This window comes from Macaca mulatta, chromosome 7 (genome assembly GCF_049350105.2).
Source record: "Macaca mulatta isolate MMU2019108-1 chromosome 7, T2T-MMU8v2.0, whole genome shotgun sequence".
NCBI lineage: Eukaryota > Metazoa > Chordata > Mammalia > Primates > Cercopithecidae > Macaca > Macaca mulatta.
In genome coordinates this window covers 54,357,729-54,379,788 of record NC_133412.1, presented here as the reverse complement: position 1 = coordinate 54,379,788, position 22,060 = coordinate 54,357,729, and the positions used below count along the sequence as shown (strand labels likewise).

General features: G+C 42.4%; 1 protein-coding gene and 1 pseudogene across 7 annotated transcripts in view; both read left to right on the top strand.

The window, feature by feature from the left end:
* The window catches only part of ETFA (electron transfer flavoprotein subunit alpha), a 102,318-nt gene that overhangs the window by 55,722 nt on the left and 24,536 nt on the right, over positions 1-22,060 (top strand).
* On the top strand, positions 837-4,880 carry LOC707792 (tyrosine-protein kinase receptor TYRO3-like; annotated as a pseudogene). The gene is made up of 2 exons (XR_013395794.1): positions 837-3,394; positions 3,451-4,880. The product of XR_013395794.1 is annotated as a tyrosine-protein kinase receptor TYRO3-like (transcript).

Below are 22,060 nucleotides of genomic sequence, written 5' to 3'. Positions count from 1 at the left end.
GAGGTGGAGCTTGCAGTGAGCTGAGATCGCACCACTGCACTCCAGCCTGGGTGACAGAGTGAGACTCCGTCCCCCCCCAGAAAGAAAAAAAAAAAGTTTGATTTTGATATACCTAGGAGTGTGTCTTTTTGTATTCGTCCTGCTTCAGATAGCAAGCTTCTTAAATCTATAAATGTATGCCTTTTACCACATTTGGGACGTTTTATGTTACTGTTTTTTCTGCTTCATTTTTTTTTTCTCAGTTTTGTTCTGGGACTCTAGTTACACATATTTTAGATATCCTGATGTTCTTTCCCCGATTGCTGGAGTTCTGTTGATTCTATTTCCTGTTTTTTCTCTCTGCTCTATAGCTTGGATCATTTCTTTTGGTCCATTTTCAGGGCCACTGACTCTTGTATTATTTTAATATGCTTTTAAACCTATCCAGGGACTTTCTTATTCTAGGCTTTATATTTGTTAGTTTGAGATTTGCATTTGGTTGTTTTTAAAATTTTTATTTCTCTAATTTCTTATCTATTTGACCATTACAGGTATTTTACTTTACATCCTTGAGTGTAGGTTATAATACCTACTTTAAAATCCTTGTGTACTAATTTCAAAATCTGTATCATTTCAGGACTGGTCTTTTAGGCTCAAGTGATCCACCTGTCTTGGCCTCTCACAGTGCTGGGGTTACAGGTTTGAACCACTGCACCTGGCCTGAGTGAATATTTTACCACTTTGTAATATTATGCATTGTTCATTTAGAAAATAAGGGTTTACTGAGTTATGAAGATCTTCCAAATGTTGACATATTTGTCAATATAAAGTCACATTCAGGCCGGGCGTGGTGGCTCAAGCCTGTAATCCCAGCACTTTGGGAGGCCGAGACGGGTGGATCATGAGGTCAGGAGATCGAGACCATCCTGGCTAACACGGTGAAACCACGTCTCTACTAAAAAATACAAAAAACTAGCCGGGTGAGGTGGCGGGCGCCTATAGTCCCAGCTACTCGGGAGGCTGAGGCAGGAGAATGGCGTGAACCTGGGAGGCGGAGCTTGCAGAGAGCTGAGATCCGGCCACTGCACTGTAGCCTGAGAGACAGAGCAAGACTCTGTCTCAAAAAAAAAAAAAAAAAGTCACATTCAGCCCTCCTCCCTGCTCGCTCGCGGGCCGGGCCTGGCATGGTGTGGTGTCACCACAGATGGCGCTGAGGCGGAGCATGGGGCGGCCAGGGCTCCCGCTGCTGCTGCCGCCGCTGGGGCTGCCATTGGCAGCTCTGGCTTCTCTGCTGCTGCAGGTCTGGGGCTGCAGGTCCGAAGCTCAACAGAGCCCTGGTGAAGCTGACAGTGGCTCAGGGGCAGCTGGTGAAGCTCAACTGCAGCGTGGAGGGGATGGAGGAGCCTGACATCCAGCTGGTGAAGGATGGGCCTGTGATCCAGAACTTGGACCAGTTGTACACCCCAGTCAGCAAGCAGCACTGGATCGACTTCCTCAGCCTGAAGTCAGTGGAGCGCTCTGATGCGGCCAGTACTGGTGCCAGGTGGAGAATGGGGGCAAAACCAAGATCTCCCAGCCAATGTGGCTCATGGTAGAAGGTGTGCCACTTTTCGCAGTGGAGCCAAAAGATCTGGCAGTGCCACCCAATGCCCCTTTCCAACTGTCTTGCAAGGCTGTGGGTCCCCCTGAAGCTGTTACCATTGTCTGGTGGAGAGAAACTATCAAGACCGGGAGACCCGCTCCCTCTCCATCTGTTTTAAATGTAACAGGGGTGACCCAGAGCACCCATGTTTTCCTGTGAAGCTCACAACCTAAAATGCCTGGCCTCTTCTCGCATAGCCACTGTTCACCTTCAAGCACTGCCTGCAGCCCCCTTCATCATCACCGTGACAAAGCTTTCCAGCAGCAACATTAGTGTGGCCTGGATGCCAAGTGCTGATGGCTGAGCCCTGCTATAGTCCTGTACAGTTCAGGTAACACAGGCCCCAGGAGGCTGGGAAAGTCCTGGCTGTTGTGGTCCCTGTGGCCCCCTTTACCTGCCTGCTCCGGGAGCTGGTGCCTGCCATCAGCTACAGCCTCAGGGTGCACTGTGCCAATGCCTTGGGGCCCTCTCCCTATGCTGACTGGGTGCCCTTTCAGACCAAGGGTCTGGCCGCAGCCAGCACTCCCCAAAATCCCCATGCCATCTGCACAGATTCAGGCCTCATCTTGGAGTGGGAAGAAGTGATCCCCAAGGGCCCTTTGGAAGGCCCCCTGGGACCCTGTAAACTGTCCTGGGTTCAAGACAGTGGAACCCAGGATGAGCTGACAGTGGAAGGGAGCAGGACCAATTTGACAGGCTGGGATACCCAAAAGAACCTGATCATATGTGTGTGCGTCTCCAGTGCAGTTGGCTGTGGACCGTGGAGTCAGCCACTGGTGGTCTCTTCTCATGACCATGCAGGCCAGCAGGGCCGTCCTCACAGCCGCACATCCTGGGTACCTGTGGTCCTTGGTGTGCTAACGGCCCTGGTGATGGCTGCTGCCCTGGCCCTCATCCTGCTTCGAAAGAGACGGAAAGAGACACGGTTTGGGCAAGGCTTTGACTGTGTCATGGCCCGGGGAGAGCCATCTGTTTACTTCCGGGCAGCCCAGTCCTTCAATCGAGAAAGGCCCGAGTGCATCGAGGCCGCATTGGACAGCTTGAGCATCAACAGTGGACTAAAGGAAAAACAAGGATGTGCTCAGCCCAGAGCAGCAGTTCACCCTGGCCAGATGTTGGGCAAAGGAGAGTGTGGTTCAGTGCGGTAGGCCCAGCTGAAGCAGGAGGATGGCTCCTTTGTGAAAGATGCTGAAAGCTGATGTCATTGCCTGAAGCGACATTGAAGAGTTCCTCAGGGAAGCAGCCTGCATGAGGGAGTTTGACCATCCACACGTGGCCAAACTTGTTGGGGTGAGCCTCTGGAGCAGGGCTAAAGGCTGTCACCCCATCCCCATGGTCATCTTGCCGTTCATGAAGCATGGGGACCTGCACACCTTCCTGCTCACCTCCCAGATTGGGGAGAACCCCTTTACCCTGATCCGGTTCATGGTGGACATTGCCTGCGGCATGGAGTACCTGAGCTCTCGGAACTTCATCCGCTGAGACCTGGCCGCTCGGAATTGCATGCTGGCAGTGGACATGACAGTGTGTGTGGCTGACTTTGGACTCTCCTGGAAGATCTACAGCGGGGACTACTATCGTCAGGGCTGTGCCTCCAAATTGCCTGTCTGACAACCTGTATACTGTGCACAGTGATGTGTGGGCCTTCAGAGTGACCACGTGGGAGATCATGACACGTGGGCAGACGCCATACGCTGGCATCAAAAACGCTGAGATTTACAACTACCTCATTGGCGGGAACCGCCTGAAACAACTTCCAGAGTGTATGGAGGACTTCTTACACTCCCACTCCATCCAAGCCAAGGGCTGCTTAGGCCTTCAGATGACCTTTTGTATGATCTCATGTACCAGTGCTGGAGTGCTGACCCCAAGCAGCGCCCAAGCTTTACTTGTCTGCGAATGAAACTGGAGAGCATTCTGGGCCAGCTGTCTGTGCTATCCGCCAGCCAGGACCCCTTATACATCAACATCAAGAGAGCCGAGGAGCCCACTGCAGGAGGCAGCCTGGAGCTGCCTGGCGGGGAGGCAGCTCCTATAGTGGAGCTGGGGATGGCAGTGGCATGGGAGCAGTGGGTGGCACTCCCAGTGACTATTGATACATCCTCACCCCTGGAGGACTGGCTGAGCAGCCAGGGCAGGCAGAGCACCAGCCAGAGTCCCCTCAATGAGACACAGAGGCTTTTGCTGCAGCAGCAAGGGCAGCAGCCACACAGTAGCTGTTAGCTCACAGGCAGAGGGCATCGGGACCATTTGGCCGGCTCTGATGGCCTCTATGCTGGCTGCCTAAGCCCTGTCTGACCCCAGCCCAGACATCAAGGTGTGGAAGCTCCTGTGGTAGTCCTCCCAAGCTGTGCTGGGAAGCCTGGACTGACCAAATCACCCAATCCCAGTTCTTCCTGCAACCACTCTGTGGCCAGCCTGATCAGTTTAGGATTTGGCTTGATGGAAGTGGGCCAGTCCTGGTTGTCTGAACCCAGGCAGCTGGCAGGAGCAGGGTGGTTATGTTTCCATGGTTACCATGCGTGTGGATGGCAGTGGGCGGTCCAGGTCCAGCCCTGTGGGCCCTACCGTCCTGCTGAGCTGCCCCTGCTGCTTAAGTGCATGCATTGAGCTGCCTCCAGCCTGGGGGCCCAGCTGTTACCACCTTTGGATTTAAATACCCAGGTTTGCCCCTCCAAGTCACAAAATGATGTCCTTGTAATACTCACTTTTAGGTGAGGGTTGGTAAGGGGTGGGTATCTCAGGTCTGAATCTTTATCACCTTTCTGATTCCACACCCCGCCTAGGCCAGGAAAAGTTGAGGGGAGCATGCTTCCCTGCAACTGACCGGGTCACACAAAGGCATGCTGGAGCACCCAGACTATCAGGTACCGCTCTTCCAAAGGCAGCATGTTGAGCCAGCAAGAGGAAAGGGTGCTGTGAGGCTTGCCCAGGAGCAAGTGAGGCTGGAGAGGAGTTCAGGAGCCCCTCTCCATGCCCACAATCTGAGCACGCTACCAAATCTCAGAATATCCTAAGACTAGCAAAGGCAGCTGTGTCTGAGCCCAACTCTTCTAAATGGTGACCTTTAGTGCCAACTTCCCCTCTAACTGCACAGGCTTTTTTGTCCCAAGTCTCCAGAGAGAAATCAGGCCTAATGAGGAGGAGTTCCTGGAACCTGGACCCCAGCCTTGGTGGGGGAACCTCTGGAATGCATGGGGCGGGTCCTAGCTGTTAGGGACATTTCCAAGCTGTTAGTTGCTGTTTAAAACAAATAAAATTGAAGACTTTAAAAAAAAAAAAGTCACATTCATTAATATAGGCAGGCATCACTTAACAATAGGGATATATTCTGAGAAATGTGTCATTAGACGATTTTGTTATTGTGTGAGCATCATAGAGTGTACTTGCACAAACCTAGATGTCATAGTCTACTGAACACCTAGGCTATATGGGGTAGCCTATTGCTGCTAGGCTACAAACCTGTATAGTATGTTACTGTACTAAATACTGTAGGCAATTGTAAAATGTTATTTGTGTATCTAAACATAGAAAAGTTAATATGTTGTGCTATGATGTTACGTCTATGACATCACTAAGGCGATAGGAATGTTTCAGATTCTTTATAATTTTATGGGACCACCCTTATATATGCAGTCTACTGTTGACCAAAAAATGTTGTTATGTGGTGCATCACTCATCTTGTTAGAAGAATCTTCAAAGCTCGTAGTCATCGGTACAAGTGTTTTAGAATTCTGATTTTTCACTTAAAAGTTCAAATTTTGTCCTTGATAAGAAATACTTTCAGTTGTTGTTTCAGAATTGATGAGGTCACTTTATTCACAGTTAAGATACCTGCAAAAAATGCAAATGTCTGTCAGATTTTCTTTGAAGTAAAAATTGTGTTTCATGAAAAAAGTACCTGGTTCAGCTTGCAACTCAAACTATTAAACAGGTGCTTTCCCTCGAGACAACCCATTGTGCTTTGGTATTAAGTGGAAGTGTTTTCTACATTCTTCACAGTTTGTCACACAGAATATTAAAGATACATGTACTCCAAGGTCAAGATTTAATAACGTTAATAATTCTTTTTTTTTTCTTGAGATGGAGTCTCACTCTTATTGCCCAGGCTGGAGTGCAGTGGCACCATCTCAGCTCACTGCAGCCTCCGCCTCCTGGGTTCAAGTGATTCTGGTGCCTCAGCCTCCTGAGTAGCTGGGATTACAGGTGTGAACCACTATGCCCGGCTAATTTTTGTATTTTTAGTGGAGACAAGGTTTCACCATGTTGGCCAGGCTGATCTCAAACTCCTGACCTTCTGTGATCCACCTGTCTTGGCCTTCCAGAGTGCTGGGATTACAGGTGTGAGCCACCATGCTTGGCCAAGGTTAATAATTCTTACTGCTTTATCAAGGACCTTAGGTGAAAGTGGCTTTAAAAAAACAAAACAAAACAAACAACTGTGAGTATGTGGCCATGAAGAACGCAGTGAGTTTGGTGCCACTGCCTTGAAACTGCTACTAAGGCAGTGTTACCCACTGTCATTTTCACATCATCAGTGCAAATGTCAATTCGGTTTTTCCAAAATAAACCATGGGATTCCAAAAAGCTATTTAACACTTTGAGTATTTCATCACCACTTGTGTTCATTGCCAAGGATTTATGTAAAAATATTCTTCAATGATTACTTGATATCAGTACTAGACAATAGAAGTAAAGCAGGAAACGCAGTCATGTCTATAGACTTGTCAGGCAAAAGTACAGTTTTGCAGATGAGATGCTGTCTTCATGTTTACAGCTAAATATTTTATTCAGCAAGTTACTGTACCACTGGAATGTGACAGTGCCATAGTTTGTTTTCCTGAGTTTTCAAAGCAGGAATTCAGCAATGTCACCTCTGTTAGTCTCTTAGCAACTATACTTCTCTAACCAATGAAATATGATAACTTAAGATGCTTCAGTGACCTTTTTCTTTTCTTGCTTGAAAAGCTAAAATAATAGCTTTTGGCTCTTAAACTCATGACATTTATGTTAAAATAAAATCCTATTTAGTTTTCTCTGAACTCTGAATGTTTGTTTTCAAAATAGTCATCACTTCCTTTGCATAAGATAGAGTAAGGTAAATTATTAGCATCTGTAAAGCTAAGAGAAAGATAACTTTTATCATATTTTCATTTATTTTACACAGTATTTTTAGACTATATTTCTCTTTTCCATAAGTTAGAAAACTCTGCTATTGGTTTCATCTTTTTCAGCATCTTTAGACATGGTTGTTGCAGCTATGGGTTGAGAAAGTTAGTCTTCTCTATTTCAGTATAAATATTATAAAAATAGAATAGTTTTAGAGAAATTTAAAAATGAATAAAAGTTTAAAAAAATGTAAATGTTATTGCCATGTAAGACAACAGAGTGTATTTCTTATGTTTCCTTGCAGGCACAAGGAAACCTTTGGTATTTCAAACATTGGTTTATTGAACAATAATGAAATTGTAGAAATTATAGCAGTTATAACTATAAGAACACACACTGCTGTACTGTCCTGAGAACAAACTAAGTTAATCCCTATATACACACAAATTTATACCTAAAACCAACTATACCGTAAAAACTTTTAGGAAACATAAAAATAGAGATGCATACATTCTGTTAGCCATCAGAGTGATGGTTTCTTTAAAAGTCCTGGCACCTCTGGGAAACTCCACTGTACACTGTGAGAGAATGAAAGAAAAAAGTGGTAAATAACATCTTAGTATTGCTATGAAAATAGGTTTGACTTTGCAGAATCCCTGAAAGGGTCTTGAGGCTCTCAGGGTTATCCTGACCATATTTGGAGAATTGCTGGTTGTCTAATAGTTTTGTAATATATTGTAGAGACACTGAATATGTTGTAGAGATTATGGATTCTGTTATATTCCTATTAAGAATATTAACTTTGTGTTTTAGCAGGCAGTTAACTTGGCTGAACTCAAATTCCAGACTCAATCTCCTTATGTTCAGTTCTTTTAGTCTTAGCCTGACAGTATAGAGCTCACGTCATACATGCCTAATGCGGGGATCAGCCAGAGTTTTGAGTGGAGTGTATGTGCAGAGTTTGTGGTTCTCTCCCTGTGGTTCTCTTCTTCTGGAATTTTTCCCTCACTTTCCAGCTGGTTTGGCAGTCACGAATACTGTCTTTTGTGTGTTTACTCAACCAGTAAGACTGCAGATTTCTATCCAAAGTATCTCCTTTTTGGATTGGCTTTTATCCCTGTGGGGAATCTGCAAATGCCCCAAGGGAGGAAATAGAGATATATGCTGGGCTCATTTCAGTGTGCCTCCCTCCCTTACAGAATCCCGGCTCCTTCAATGCTGCCTGTCTAAGTTGATCTCCATTGTACTTAAACAGTTGCTATCTGTGTTTTAACCAGGTTTTGTAGTTGTTCTCAGCAGGAGGATTGGTCTGATACAGCTATTCCCTCAGGACCGTAAGCCAGGAGTCCTGAGGCCCAGAATTGAATGCATTACTTCACTTGTGCTCTGACTAGTGCAGAGTTGGATTATTATCTCCCTAAATAATATCTTAATTAATGCTACTTAATAATGCATTAGGTTTTTGGCTGCCATATCCCACTGTTGGCAAGAATTACACTTGTGGCCATCCAGAATCTCTCCCCTCCCCCACTTGAATTGCCTGCTATTAAACCACATCTCCTTTGTCTAGTAATAATTCAGTATTTCTTTGTTTTTAAAGCTGAACACAGTACTTTCATTTATCCTTATTTAATTTGGGTCTGTTTTCCCTACCTTTGAAGCTTCTTGAATCTCTTAAAGCTTGATTTCGTTTTCTACTTTCCTTTCAACTTATATTGTTTGAAGATCCTCTCGTTTTTTTGCCACTTTGTAATAGCTGTGGAAAGCATCATCAGCACTGCTGTTTCTGATGATCAGTAGTAAAAAGTTCCCTACTTCATAAAGTAAGGGCACATAAAGTCAGATTTGGTTATCCTCACAAAATAATATTTTAATAATTTGAAAAACATATGTAATACTCAAAGGATGCTGTGAATTTTGTTTTTTAAATGCTTTTTTGGGTCATTCACAATAATTTACATGTGAATATGAAAGATTATAGAACAGTTCCTGGTATGCTTATGGATTCATGCTCCCTGTAAGAATTCAGACCCAGTGATAGGAAAACACTAGTCAATTCATAGCTTACTATTGTAACAAAGACTTCTCTTTATTTTTTATTTTGAAATGATTTCAGACTTATAAAAAGTTGAAAATTAAAAGCGGTATAGCTGAGCACTGTGATGTATGTCTATGCCTATAGTCCTGGCTGTTCAGGAGACTGAGGTGGGAGGATTGCTTGAGGCCAGCAGTTAGAGACTGTAGTACACTATGATCATGCCTATGAACAGCCACTGCACTCCAGCTTGCATAATACAGCAAGACCCCGTCTCTTTAAAAAAAAATGTACTCTGTGTGTGTGTGTGTGTGTGTATGTACATACATTTTTTCTGAACTAGTTGATAGTAACATTTATAGCCCTTTACCCTTAAAGACCTCTGTATGTATTTCTTAAGAATAGAAATGTTCTCTTATATAACCAAAACACATTTATATGCCATATTCCAATTTTGTCAGTTCATATTCTGATTCCGAGTTTTTATTTTCTAATGGAATACTCCAGTTTTATCAGTTAGCCTAATACAGAATCCACTTTAGGGCCAAGTATTGTGTTTCGTTGTCATCTGTTTAGTCTTAAGTTATATGGTTGTGGTAAGGGATGGTTCTTGGTTCTTATTTAGTCTCAGTCTTAGGCAGATCCTCTGCACTTGGGCCTCAGAGTGAGGCTTTCTCAGTGTTCTTGTCCCTGCCCCCTGTGTCTCTACCTGTGGCAGCCAAACTCTGCCTTATCTGTAGTGATGGTGGGTAGCAGTTTGAGTCATCCTGAGAAAATTCAGGTGAAAGATAAAGGCTAGAAAGATAGATTGAAATGAGGTGAGAGAGTGTAAATAAAAATTCTGGCTGTGTGAGGTGGCTCATGCCTATAATCCCAGCACTGGAGGCTGAGTTGTAGAATGTACAATAAGTTTACTAGTGAAGTAGAAGGAAACCCAGGAGTTCAAGGGTGCAGTGAGCTGTAGTTGTGCCGCTACACTCCAGCCTGGGTTACAAAGTGAGATCCTGTCTTTAATTACATAAAAATAAAGTCACCTTAATAAAAAAAGATTCTATATGGTCTTGTTTGTTTGCTAGATGTGGGCTGTAAATTTGGTTTTTAGAAGCCAATTCATATTGGACAACAGGATCAGTGCCCTGATTTACAGTGTCCCAACGTAAAAGCAAACTAAATGGCACATGGGAAGTATCATTTGGCCTGGTATCAAGATCAGAGAGAGAGATATATCCCTTGAGTCCTTATAAAGAAGGCTCTGTTGATTGGCATCCTCAACAATACCTTTACTGTAAATAAGACAGTGGTTTCATAGGACTGCGTTTTTAATAATGTCCCTCAGTGTAGGCAAATTGCCTAATATTAAGCACATTTTCGTGAGAGGCAGAAATTATGTGATTTTGTATCTGCTGTTCAGGCTTATTCTAGGGTAGTGACTAGTGATCTAGTTGTAGAACCCTTCTTCAAAGGAAATTTTATCAGGAAGCCCCATGTATAATATGGGAAAAAGTGGAGTTGAAGTGGGGTGGTATATCTAGAGTGCTACTAGCTCAGCTCTCACCCTGTCTCATTTTCCTGAGAGAGTCTGTACGACACCTCTGCAGAATGACTAGAGCCCTGAGCACATTATCAGAACTACTGTCCAGAGAAAATTGTTGAATTGCATAGCCTCAGATAGTTCTCTACAACTGTGTCTGTGGGAACTGAATTCTGATTTTTGTCATCTGTTAGTATTCAACTACTTTATTTTAAATTGCCACCCCTTTTAAAACCCCTTACTTGGTATCATTATCTTATTCTCAGAAACTGACCATTCCTTCTACTTCACAAGTAAACTTATTGTACTTTCCACATAAGCAAAGCGATACAAAAATCCAGCGTATCTACATGTAGATAAAAAAGAGGGCCTCCCTTTTTAATTTTGCTAATATGTCTGCTTATCCTCTGGGCCCCATCATTTTGTACCTTCTTTGAGACAGTGTTCTATTAGTTACTCCATCCTCCGGATCAGAGTCTCTCCTTCTCTATTGGCCCCTTTTCTATAGTCTTAAGAAGAAAACCCTGTATCTGCCCAGCAGCTTCTTTTCCCCATTACCTATTGCCCCTTTCACCTCTCTTGCTAGGCTAAGCTTGAAAATGTAGCTTAGGTTTGCTGTATTCCTTTTCCTTCCCATTCTTTTCTTTTTATTTAAAAGTTTATATATAAATTTATGAAAATATAAATATATAATTTATATAGAAATAATAAACACTAATGTTTTCATCCCTGAATTTAAGAAACAATATTACAGTACTGTTGAAAACCCTTGTGTACTCTTCCTTTAATACACATTTTTTCCTCCCCTCAAAAGTAACCATTACTGGCTGGGCACAGTGGGTGGCTCACACCTGTAATCCCAGCACATTGGGAGGCTGCAGCAGGAGGATCATGTGAGCTCAGAAGTTTGAGACCAGCCTGGGCAACATAGCGAGACCTCCTCTCTACTTAAAAAAAAAATTTAGCTGGGTGTGGTGGCATGTACCTGTAGTCCCAGCTACTCGGAAGACTGAATGAAGTGGATCACTTGAGCCAGGGAGATGAAGGCTGCAGTTAGCTATGATTGTGCCACTGCACTCCAGCCTAATCAACAGAGCAAGAAAAAAAAAAAAGAAAAAAAGTAGCCATTATCCTAAATTTGATTATTATTGTTTCAAGATATTTCATTTTTACTTTTACTACATATCTACAGATCCCTAAGCAGTATGTAGCTAAGATTTTCAATATGAGTATGATGAATGATTTAGAGGCATACCAGATGTTGATCCTCTCAGCCTTTGGAACAGTGGCTTTTATGACCAGCCTTGTTTGTGTATGATACAAATGTTATTTTCTGTGTGCCATGGTATAAAAAAGTTGGGGAGCACTGATATATAATGTTATTGTGTATATTTTTGAAATTATCAATAGTAATGTCCTATATATGTTCTTTATTTTTTCAATTCATCTTGTATTTGTGAGACTCATCTGTGTTAATGCAGGTAGCATTTTTTTCATTTGTATTTCATTTATGTATGGTATTTTGTTATATGAATTTATCACACTTTACCTATTTTTTTACTAATGGTTGTTTATTTAAGTAGTCAATAATTTCTTACAAATAATGTTACCATGAAGATTATTAATAATGTTTCCTTGTATGTTAGTGTTTTATTAAAGAAATATGCCTTGGGGTGAAATTGCTAATTGTAGAGAATCTAGCTTTACCAGATTTTGACAAATTGTTTTCCAAAGTGGTTATTCCAGCTTATATTTACTAACAGTTTTAACAGCTCTCTGAACTTTGGTTATTTACAATTTAAAAAAAACTTTTGCAGTTCTTGAGATAGACGGCAGTTCTGAAGATGGGTGGTGATGGTTGCATAACAAGGTAGCTGTACTTAGTGTCCCAGAACTATATACTTAAAAATGATTACCATGGATCGGGCACGGTAGTTCACGCCTGTAATCCCAGCACTTTCGGAGGCCGAGGCGGGTGGATCACCTGAGGTCGAGAGTTGAAGAGCAGCCTGACCAACACGGAGAAACACTGTCTCTACTAAAAATACAAAATTAGCTGGGCGTGGTGGCACAGGCCTGTAATCCCAGCTACTCTGGAGGCTAAGGCAGAAGAATCGCTTGAACCTGGGAGGTGGAGGTTGTGGCAAGCCAAGATCGCACCATTGCACTCCAGCCTGGGCAACAAGAACGAAACTCCGTCTCAAAAAAAAAAAGATTACTGTGGTAAATTTTATGTTATATATATATTTTAGCACAATTTAAAAAAAGTTTTGCTGGCCTGATGGGCATGAAATCTCACTATGCTTTTTATCTGCTTTTCTGTGATTACTAGTGAGATATCTTTTCATATGTGAAATATCCATTTATGGTTTTTTCCCCTTTGAATATTTAATGTTAATACCATTTGCTCATTTTTCTATTAAATTATCTTTTATTGATTCTTGGAAGTTCTTTTTTTTTTTTTTTTTTTGAGACAGAGTCTTACTCTGTTGCCCAGGCTGGAGTGCAGTGGCGTGATCTCAGCTCTCAGCTCACTGCAGCCTCCGCTTCCTGGGTTCAAGCAATTCTCCCACCTCAGCCTCCCGAGTAGCTGGGACTACAGGCACCCTCCACCATACCTGGCTAATTTTTGTATATTTTTTTGTGGAAATGGGGTTTCACCATGTTGGCCAGGCTGATTCTTGGAAGTTCTTTATGTATTCTGGATACACATGTTTTATTGGTTATGTGTGTTGCATACATTTTCTTTCATTTATGTCTGTCTTTCCCATTTTAAAAAATAATACCTTTTGATAGAGCATTAATTTTAATGTGGTTCAACTTATTTTTTTCCTTTTTGATATGTACTTTTTGTGTCTTGTTTAAGAAATCATTCCTAAGATAGGATTGTAGAGATATTCACCTGTATTTTTTTCTAAAAGTTTTTAAAAATTTTGTCCTTCTTCACATTTTGGTTTATAATTATAATCTACTTGATTTGATTTTTATGTTTAATGTGAAGTGAGTATTCCATTTACCCCCATATAGTTAATCAGGTACCTCAGCACCATTTAATACACATTCCCTCTCTCCTCCACTGATGTGCAGCATCATCTCTTACATATCAAGTTTATATGTATGCAGGGGTCTGTTTCTGGGCTGTCTATTCTGTCCCATTGGCCAGTTGTTTATTACTGTACCCATACTACATTTAATAAAGTTATCTGGTTGGGCAGTATCTCCCTTCTCAGTTCTCCAAAATGTTTTTAGCTATTGGTTCCCTGCATTTCTTTACAGTTTTAGAATTCATTTGTCAAGCTTCACAGTTGAAATATTGATCAGAAATGTAGGTATAACTCATTATCCAGATTTAGACTATTACAAAAATTGTATAGCTACTAAAGCTTCAGAGAACTCAGACCTATATTTTATTATCTTAACAGGGAGAATTAATAACTGGTTCACAGTCTAATCGAAACCTCAAATAATTTTCCCTCAGTTACAAAATCTTAAACACTTTTATAAGAATCCCAGTTCATGTAAAAATCTGCTACTTAACACTTACTACACCAGTTACTTAACACTTACTACACTCATTATTTGGTATGTTTTTGGACAGAATAGTGTGGAAACTGTACAGTATCAGATATTTCTTCTATACTGTCCCAAACATGTACCATAATGTAATTAAGCAATGAGAAAATATGTTAAAGATACATGATGAACTGCAAATAACTCTTAGCTAATAACCAAGACCATGTAAAAAAAATAATGTACTGATTAAAGTGTTGCCTGAGTTAGATTTGCTGGTGAGAAGTGGGAGAAGGGGCTGTTATCATGGTTGCCATTCAGTCGTGAGTCAAAATGTGTGGGAAGAATCTAGCAAAGGGCTCACTATTGGATTCGAAGAAGTGATGGACAGTTTTCTCCACTCCTGAGGTCCAGAAATAGATGGCTGTGAACCATTGTCTGCAGTCTTAGATAAAACAATTAGATGAAAAATATCTTTAAAAATGTATGTCTCCTTGTGTTCCTTTTGCTCATGGTTATAGAATGTGAGCATAAGATATGATCTTGTCAGGAGAATAGCTGAGATACAGCTGTTGAGTAGACTGGACAGTCTCTCTTAGATTCATAAGCACCTTAAATGTGCACTCATGCAAATCTCTTGATAGTTGTTTTTTTTAATTTGAATAGTGACTCCTGGGTTTAAAAAGTACATATTGTAACATATATTCAGATAGTGAAAATTCCTCAAGTGAGGAACATTGGATGTATAGATTAATTTGGAAAGAGTCCAAATCTTTGCAGCATTTGGTCTTCTGTGACCATGATTTTATTTCTCCACTTGTTTACACAGTTTTATAATTTTTGTTATAAAAGTATGTAGATATATAGGAATGCAATTGATACTTATATATTATTATTAATTTGTAGATTCTCTTGGATGTTGTACATAGCCATATCTTCTGGGAATAATGAATAATGAAATTTTGCTTCATCTTTTTATTCAATTTTCTTTTCTTTTTTTTGAGACGGAGTCTTGGCTCTATAGCCCAGGCTGGAGTGCAGTGGTGTGATCTCGGCTCACTGCAAGCTCCGCCTCCTGGGTTCACACCATTCTCCTCCCTCAGCCTCCCAGGTAGCTGGGACTACAGGCGCCTGCCACCTCGCCCGGCTAATTTTTTGTGTGTTTTTAATAGAGACGGGGTTTCACCATGTTAGCCAGGATGGTCTCCATCTCCTGACCTCGTGATCCACCTGCCTCAGCCTCCCAAAGTGCTGGGATTACAGGCGTGCGCCACCGTGCCTGGCCAATTTTCTTTTCTTACTGTGTTAGCTGTGGCACTGTTGAACAGAAGTGGTGAGGATAAACATCCTTGTCCTTCATTTTGAGGAAATTCTTCCATTGTTTCACCACAGGTATTATGTTGGCTGTCTGTTTTTAGTGGATACCCTTTATCAGATTTAAAAAGTTACCTATAATAGGCAGTGTCATAGAATGGTTAAGAATCCAGACTTTCTAGCCAGGTTGTCAGGATTCAGCTCTTGGTGTTGCCACTTGCTGGCTGTGTGACTTTGGACAAATCACTTAACCGCTCTGTAGGACAGTTTTCTCTACTATATAATGGTGATAATAATTCATACTTCATACTGCAGTATTAAAGATTAAATGATCTTAACGATTAATATGTAAAACAGGATTAAATGAGTTAATATTTGTATGACACTTAAAAACTGCCTGGTATATAGTAAGTGCTGTATATTAGCCATTTTTACAGTACTGTCATAAATCCTTGTTTTCTAAGAGATTTTGTTTTATTTTGTTTTGAAATTAGGAACAGGCATTGAATTCTTATTTCTTTACCTGAGGTTTGACACACTTACTGGATTTTGTTAGCACAATAATATTTGTTGAACTTCATAGAGCCTCAGATTTATGCTACAACTAGCATTTAATTTCTGTGGCCTTTTAAGGATTGGCATATTTGGTGGTAGTTTCCATTTAATACTTATTTCTAGATTGCCTTCTATTAGCTTTTTTGATGGTGCTCACCTTTCCTTCCTAACCATCTGAACATATAAGCATATTGCAGTTATTAAAGAATCTGTTATTTAATGCCAGGGAAATGTGTTCTTACGCTTAGTGCAACTTCTTAGTGGGAGTAGATTATTTTGTGTATATTTTGGTATTTTACTAACAGACCAACTGTCCATTCATAATGGTGAGACTAAGTGAATAGAAGTCAGTTTAAAGTTAGCAGATGAATAAGCAGTTTTTGAAAAATGTATCAAGATAATAAATTTTGTTTCTGGATTCTCTTTTGAAAATTCACTATTGTTGAAAAGTCTGTGTAGGAACAAACTTTATAGACTTACTTGTATACAGCTGGGACTGAATTTATGGGCTGCCCTTCTAACTTGCTAAAAAGCTGAAGATTGACAGCTGCTTTCATACTGCATTATCTAGCTTGGCTTTTAACTCCAAGAGAATTGTGTTCACAAATTGATGCTCTGTTCCTTTGGGGTTGGTATAGAAGCATTAAATTGTACTGAAATATTCATATGTGAGTGCATTTAGCTGAAAGCAATTGATGTTTTGTTCCCAAGAGGACAGAGAGAAATGCTGTATGGACCTGTAGTCCAGAAAACACCCTAAGCATGCTTCTTAAAGGTAATTACATGGCCTGGATGATTAAAGCCCACACAGTCAAGTTTAAAATGACAAAGAAGAAGTTGTAGAATTTATAAACTGTGGTTTGTATATATAAACTATTTGGTTGTACAATAGTTAAAAACTTAATTGCCAAAAAACTAGGAGTTTTAATTATATCTTTGGTTTGTCTTCTCAGCTAATTTTTACTAGACTGATTTCTCTAAACATTTATTCCAGAGGTCCAATATCAGTGAAGTTCTTTATCCATTATCATTTTATTATATAAAGTTAAAAATTGTAAGTTTCAGAGAGAGTACTGAATTCTTTTTTACATATATATGGTAACTGTTTAAAAGCATGCCACTAATAATGATAAATTGACATGTCTTGTAGATAGTGAATCTAATTTAACAGCTGACATGAAAATCAATGAGAGTAGAAAGCAGATCTTTGTTGTAGCTGTGTTGGTGTGGTAACTTGAAAGAAATAAAACTATTCTAAATTTCTATTCTTATTCTGTGTAGTTTTTTATATTTTTTTCGTATAAAAAATAATATATTTTCTCATTATATGATGGGCACATGAATGTCAAAGAACATGAGGCACTGTACTAGAAAATGTTGATTCAATGGATAATTGGTCATTTAGCGTATGTAAGTCAGTACTGTGTTCACTTCAAGGCCAAAGATACAAGCACTAAGGTGTAGAGAAGAAGAGTTTAATAACATCATTTAACTATATATTAATATTAACCAAATTTAGTCTGAAAGGAAATTTGGGAAATAGTATTTGGGGCAGGAGGGTATACTCCACTTCCTTAAAGTGAGATTATTTTAGAGGATCTTAGGTTGCATAGTAAATTTATTTTTAACTGGCATTACTATTTTCCATATTACAAGTTCTACTCCAATTCTTACAATTTTAGAAGGTGCTTCAATGAGTTTTTCATAAGTCTTTGGTCTGAACTTCACAACTCAGATAGCTTTCTCTTAAATAAACATTTTGAGGGCTGGGTGCGGTGGCTCACGCCTATAATCCCACCACTTTGGGAGACTGAGGCGGGCAGATCACCCGAGGTTGGGAGTTCAAGACCAGCGTGACCAACATGGAGAAACCCCGTTTCTACTAAAAATACAAAATTAGCTGGGAGTGGTGGCACATGCCTGTAATCCCAGCTACTCAGGAGGCTGAGGCACGAGAATTGCTTGAACCTGGGAGGCGGAGGTTGCAGTGAGCTGAGATCGTGCCATTGCACTCCTGCCTGGGCAACAAGAGTGAAACTCTGTCTCGAAAAAACTAATAATAATAATAATAATTTTGAGAATGATTTTGGATTTCAAGAAAAAAGCTTTGTTTATTTTTTTTATTTTTTTATTTTTTTGAGATGGAGTCTTGCTCTGTCGCTCAGGCCCTGCCTTAGCCTACCTAGTAGCTGGGATTACAGGTGTGCACCACCACACCTGGCTAATTTTTGTATTTTTAGTAGAGACGGGGTTTCACCATGTTGGCCAGGCTGGTCTCAAACTCCTGACCTCGTTGTGATCCGCCCGCCTCGGCCTCCCAAAGTGCTAGGATTACTGGCGTGAGCTGCCGTGCCCAGCCTGGATTTAAAGAAAAATTTTGAAGACAGTACAGTGAATTTCTATAAATTTTGTACCTGGTTTTCCTTATCATTTTAAAATGTATGTTAATAATTTTTAATAATTACCACTAGATTCTAAAATGAAGTTTTTTGAACATGGGAAATTCTGTGACGGTTTCTGTCAGGGTTTCTAGTGGTTTTTTATTGTGGTAAAATACAAAATTTTCCGTTTTAACGATTTTTATTTATTTATTTATTTTGAGATGGAGTCTCACTCTACTGCCCAGGCCGGAGTGCAGTGGTGCCATCTCGGCTCACTGCAACCTCCGCCTCCTGGGTTCAAGCAATTCTCCTGCCTCAGCCTCCCAAGTAGCTGAGACTACAGGCATATGCCACCACGCCTAGCTAATTTTTGAATTTTCAGTAGAAACAGTGTTTCACCATATTGCCAGGCTGATCTCAAACTCCTGGCCTGAAGTGATCCACCCACCTCGTCCTCCCAAAGTGCTGGGATTACAAGTGTGATCCACCACACCCAATTGTTCTAACGATTTTTAAGTGTACAATTTAATGACTTTAATTACATTCACAGTGTGCAACCATCACTACTCTATTTCTGAAAGTTTTAATCACCCCAAATAGAAATCGTATACCCATTAAACAATAACTCCTTATTATGTTCTACCTTGGCCCCTTGTAATTGCTTATCTGTCTCTATGAATTTGCTTATTCTAGATATTTCATAAAGTTGAATCAAACAATTTGTCCTTTTATGATGACTTTTTTCATTTAGCACAGTTTTACATTTCATCATGTTGTATCATGTATCAGAACTTAATTCCTTTTTATGGTCCAGTCATCTGTAAACATTTTGCTTATCCATTCATCTGTCAATGGACACTTAGATTGTTTTATTTCACCTTTTAGCTATAGTGAATAATGCTGCTGTGAACATTCACATACAAGTATCTGTTTGAGTCCCTGTTGTCAATTCTTTTGAATGTATACTTAGGATTGGAATTTTTGAGACATATGGTAGTTCTATGTATAACTTTTTGAGGAACCTTCAAATTGGTTTCCTCTGGTTGCTTTGTAGCTCTCATAAACTTCTTGACATAGAAGTTACGATTAAATGTCAAGAAAGGCTATGTGTAAGCAATGGCCAGCTCTTAGTGATTTGGGAAAAGAGGCAGTTTGGTGAGTGGAAAAAATACTACTTGGAAGTCAGGAGACCTAGGTTCAAGCAGCAGTTCTGTTTCCCAGGGCCTTGATTTTTATCATTGATGAAATAAAGAGATAGCATAGATAATTTCAAAGGTTCCTTACAACTCCAAAATTCTCTTAGAAATATATAATTTAGCATGTTTTGACTTGAATCAATTAAAGAATTTTGCTGGCTGGGCGCAGTGGCTCACGTCTGTAATCCCAGTACTTTGGGAGGCCGAGGTGGGCGGATCACGAGGTCAGGAGATCGAGACCATCCTGGCCAACACGGTGAAACCCTGTCTCTACTAAAAATACAAAAAATTAGTTGGGCGTGGTGGCAGGCGCCTGTAGTCCCAGCTACCCGGGAGGCTGAGGCAGGAGAATGGCATGAACCTGGTGGGCGGAGCTTGCAGTGAGCAGATGTCGCACCACTGCGCTCCAGTCTGGGCAACAGAGCAAGACTCTGTCTCAAAAAAAAAAGAAAAAACTTTTCTGATAAAAAATTTTGATAGTTGACTGGGCGAAGTGGCTCACACCTGTAATCCCAGCACTTTGGGAGGCTGAAGTGGGGGGATCCCGAGGTCAAGAGGTCGAGACCATCCTGAGCAACATGGTGAAACCTTGTCTCTACTAAAAATACAAAAGTTAGCTGGGTGTGGTGGCACACTCCTGTAGTCCCAGCTACTCGGCAGGCTGAGGCAGGAGAATCGCTTGAACCCAGGAGACAAGAGGTTGCAGTGAGCTGAGATCACGCCATTGCACTCCAGCCTGGGTGACAGAGCGAGACTTCATCTCAAAAAAAAAAATTTGATAGTCAAACGAACTTTTTTTTTTTTTTTTGAGGCAGAGTCTCACTCTGTTGCCCAGGCTAGAGTGCAGTGGCACGATCTTGGCTCACCGCAAGCTCCGCCTCTCAGGTTCATGCCATTCTCCTGCCTCAGCCTCCCGAGTAGCTGGGACTACAGGGGCCCACCACCACGCCCAGCTAATTTCTTGTATTTTTTAGTAGAGACGGGGTTTCACCGTGTTGGCCAGGATGGTCTCAATCTCCTAACCTCATGATCCGCCCGTCTCAGCCTCCCAAAGTGCTGGGATTGCAGGTGTGAGCCATTGCGCCGGGCCAAATAAACTTTTTTTGAGACAGGGCCTCACTCTGTTACCCAAGCTGGAGTGGAGTGGTGCCATGACATCTCACTGTAGCTTCAACCTCCTGGTGTGTCCAGAATTGGTGGGTTCTTGGTCTCACTGACTTCAAGAATGAAGCCGCAGACCCTTGCGGTGAGTGTTACAGTTCTTAAAGATGGTGTGTCCGGAGTTTGTTCCTTCAGACGTTCAGATGTGTCTGGAGCGTCTTCCTTCTGGTGGGTTCGTGGTCTCACTGTCAGGAGGGAAGCTGCAGCTCTTCGTGGTACTGGTGTTACAGCTCTTACAGGCAGCGCATCTGGAGTTGTTCGTTCTTCCCGGTTGGTTCGTGGTCTCGCTGGCTTCAGGAATGAAGCTGCAGACCTTCGTGGTGAGTGTTACAGCTCCTAACGGCAGCATGGACCCAAAGAGTGAGCAGCAGCAAGATTTATTGCAAAGAGCAAAAGAACAGCTTCCGCAGTGTGGAGGGGGACCCAAGTGGGTTGCTGCTGGCTGGCTAGGGCAGCCTGCTTTTATCCCTTATCTGGCCCCACCCACATCCTGCTGATTGGTCCATTTTACAGAGAGCTGATTGGTCCGATTTGACAGAGTGCTGATTGGTACGTTTACAATCCTTGAGCTAGACACAGAGTCACAGAGTGCTAGTTAGCTAAATACAGAGTTATCTAGATATAGAATACCAATTGGTACCTTTATAAACCTTGAGCTAGACACAGAGTGCTGATTGGTGCATTTACAATCTTTGAGCTAGACACAGAGTCACAGAGTGCTAGTCCTCCCAAGTCTCCACTAGGTTAGCTAGATACAGAGTACCAATTGGTGTATTCAGAAACCCTGAGGTAAACACAGAGTGCTGATTGGTGCACATATGATCCGTCCACTAGATATAAAAGTTCTCCAAGTCCCCATCCAGTTCAGGAGCCCAGCTGGCTTCACCCAGTGGATCCTGCACAAGGGCTGCAGGCAGAGCTGCCCACCAGTCCTGAGCCCCGCCTGCACTCCTCAGTCCTTGGGCTGTAGATGGTACCTGGCACCACGGGGCAGGGGGCGGCGCCTGTAGGGGAGGCTCAGGCCACCCCTGGGAGCCCACTGCAGCAGGAGGAGCTCAGACATGGCGAGCTGCAGGTGGTGAGCCCTGCCTTGCCGGGAGGCAGCCAAACCCAGCAAAAATTTGAGAGCAGCGCAGCAGGCCGGCACTGCTGGGGGACCTGGCAAAACCGCCGCAGCTGCTGGCCCGGGTGCTAAGCCCCTCACTGCCCTGGGCCGGTGGTGCCTGCTGGCCACTCCGTGTGTGGGGCCCGCTGAGTGGGCGCCCAGCGCGAACTCACACTGGCCCTGGAGTGCAGCGCGCAGCCCCGGTACCCGTCCAGGCCTCTCCCTCCACACCTCCCGGCCAGCAGAGGGAGGGGGCTCCGGCCTCAGCCAGCCCAGAGAGGGGCTCCCACGGTGCTGCGGCAGACTGAAGGGCCCCTCAAGCACCCTCAGAGTGGACTCTGAGGCGAGGAGGTGCTGCGAGTGAGGGCTGCTAGCACTTTGTCACCTATCACTGGGCTCAAGTGATGCTCCTGCTTCAGCCTCCCAAGTAGCTGGGATCACAGGTGTGTCCCACCACGCCCAGCTAATTTGTTTTTTTGTAGAGATGGGGTCTTGCTGTGTTGCCTAGGCTGGTCTCAAACTCCTGGCCTCAAGCGACCCTC